This window comes from Cucurbita pepo, chromosome LG05 (genome assembly GCF_002806865.2).
Source record: "Cucurbita pepo subsp. pepo cultivar mu-cu-16 chromosome LG05, ASM280686v2, whole genome shotgun sequence".
Lineage (NCBI taxonomy): Eukaryota > Viridiplantae > Streptophyta > Magnoliopsida > Cucurbitales > Cucurbitaceae > Cucurbita > Cucurbita pepo.
Window position 1 is genome coordinate 999,923 of NC_036642.1, and position 2,946 is coordinate 1,002,868.

General features: G+C 37.1%; 1 protein-coding gene across 1 annotated transcript in view; it reads left to right on the forward strand.

The window, feature by feature from the left end:
- Positions 1-315, forward strand: part of LOC111795414 (zinc finger protein 10-like) — a gene marked incomplete in the record, with an annotated part of 30,342 nt that extends 30,027 nt beyond the window's left edge. The window contains 1 exon segment of the mRNA XM_023677827.1: positions 171-315.
- Positions 316-2,946: the final 2,631 nt, after the last annotated feature.

Consider the following 2,946-nt stretch of genomic DNA (forward strand, 5'->3'; position numbering starts at 1 on the left):
TTTTTTTTTTTTTTTTTTTTTTTTTTTTTTTTTTTATAATCAAAATCATTCAATCAACCAATTAAGAAGCTCATATTTAGGATGAATTTTAGTTTCATGAATTGGGTGTTTCTGTTTTTTGGAATGTGGCCAGAATTTGATCCCTTGTTGTTTTGGTTCTTAAATGAAGGGTTTAAGAACATTATCATCATTCTCTGCATACAGAGGTAAACAGATGAACATCAATTACTTGGAAATGAGGTGTTGCTTAGATATTGGTTTCAAGTTTCATGAATATAGCTCAAACATTAGATTACTTAGTTGAGAATATGCATAGTTGTTTGATGAAACCCTTTTGATAAGAACAACTAACTAAGAGTCTTGTCATCTTAGCCTTATGGAATGTGTACCCAAAATCTAGAGCCCCCCTCCTTCCTCCTGTCTCTAACTGGAAGAAACCAACCATTCGAGAAGGTTGTTGTATTTGTGAAAAGATTATTGGATAAGATCGCCACAATCTCGTTGGTTTTGTAATAGCATATTTGAGATGTATTTTGTGAGATCTTGCGTCCGTTGGAGAGGGAAACAAAACATTTGTTATAAGAATGTAGAAATCTCTTCCTAACAGATGCATTTTAAAACTATGAGATTTGAGCTGTTACAAATGGTATCAAAGCTAAACACTAAGTAGTGTGTTAGCGAGGACGCTGACTCCCAAGAGGTGGATTGTGAGATCCCATGTCTGTTAGAGATGTAAACCAAACATTTCTTATAAGAATATGAAAACCTCTGCATAACAGACACGTTTTAAAACCGTGATGCCGATGACAATACGTAACAGACTAAAGCTAACAATATATGCTAATGGTGGACATGGGCTAGTATTGGATTGTGAGATTCCACATTGGTTGGAGAGAGAAACGAAACATTTCTTGTAAGAATGTGTAAAACACGGTGGACAATATCGGCTAGCTCATGGATTGTTACACATTTATTGTCTCTCACCCTTAAAGCAATGAGATGGTGAGTCACATTATAAGGATCCCAAGTTTAGTCTTAATATTACCAAAAAAAAAACAAAAAAGAGGGAAGTTTAGATTAAAGTTGAATGAGATGATGAACATAAGCATGAATGAGCAAGAAAAAAGGAAGAGAGAGACAGAGAAAGTACTAAACATAGCAGAGAAAGGAAGAAATGGCACACGAGTGGAGGAAAAGAAAGACATAATTGGGGGTAAAAAGAAGAAAGAAAAGAGTGAGGTTTATGCAGAATGTGTTGTGAGAAGAGAGCATACACCACACACCACACACCATCCACCATATACCATCCACCATGCACAAGCCGATGAACCGATAAGGAGGAACAAAAAAATGATTACTGATTTTTGGGTAACTTCGGAATTCCCGCTCCCCATGCACTGACCACGACTTAACCTCAAACCCACTTCCCACACGCTTTCCCTTCTCCCTTTCGAATCTTTCTCCCCTCTCTTCCTTTTCTTTTATTAACCTTTTTTTTTTCATTAGCATCAGAGCCAGACACCAAATGATGTACAAGCGAAGACATTAGACAAGATCACATATTGATTAGAGAAGGGGAATGAAACAGACCATATCTATTAGCTATGGGTGGGTTTGGGTTGTTACGTGATTTCAAACTCAAATAATTTGTATACCCCATTGGCAAGGGGGGAATCACGCAAAAGATCATCCAACACCGAACTTGTCGAGCTCACAAGTCCCACGAAACTCGAACTTATGGAAACGGTTAAAAAGGTTGAAAAAGAGGGAGTGGGGATGGAAGGAAGTAAATAAAAGAAAGAGAGGGGAAATGTGGGGGTAAAAAAGAGAGGGAGGGGGACCAAAAGGAAAAAGAAAAGGAAAAGGAAGTTGTAATAACATTGAGACAGTGGAGAGCAGAGCAGTGGTTTGGTTTGGTTCGATTGGGACGAGTTGGGTTGGGTTGGGTTTGGTGTAAGCAGAAAGAAATTAAAAAGGGGTCATAACTCTATTTGGGAAAATGCATTGAATTTTAGGTTTAGGAATTTTCATGGGCTCCATCAAACCTCATCAAACTCAGTACTTTCCCATATCTTTTTTTTAGCCTTTTGTTCAGTGGTCAAGTTATTACCGCATTTATTCCACTGAATTTACCCTTTTTTAAAAATTTTATAGTAATAAGAAAAGGGAATAAAAACAAAGGTTTACTGGTTGGTGTACGGTGAAAAATGGGGGAGCAAGTGGTGTGTCGGTTACATATAAAAAAGAGTGGTCCAAAACTTGATTAAAATCATTGCCTTTTCTAAACAATAAAATAAAATATGATCATTTATTTTAACTCATATGAGAAGGGTAAATAAAATATAAGCAGAACTGAAAAGGCCCTCCTCTAACCAAAGCCCACCACTCCAATTTCTCTCGACATTCGTTATGGTCGTGGGCGTACGCATCCGTTCTATGGTCCATTCAGATAGGCCCGCCAGCTCCATGCTCCTACCGCCTCAACCTCCCAACGCCTGGCCCAGCTNCTCCAACGCCCAGCTTCCAACATGTCCCCTCAACCTCCCACCCACCGTCGACACATCACTCAATGTTTGTCTCTCGATCTCATCATCTTATCCTTTTAAGGTTAGCGTCCTAATTGGCACACTGTGAAACCATATGTAATAACTCAACCTTACTATCACTAGATATTATTCGTTTTAGTCCGTTACATTCTGTTATACGCATCACAATTTTAAAATTTATAATTTCTATATACTTATAAAAAAAAAAAAATCCGTTATCTTCTCCAAATAATATAAAATCTCACGTTTATCTTTATGATCTTTTTTATTTATTGCGACAATTTTATAATGTTAGAAAATTTTCAAACAAGGAGAGTGATTGTTAATTTCGGCTGGGAATTCGAGCCCATGGGCTAAACGAGAAGGAAAGGATAAGATTTTTTTTTTTTTTTTTATTTTA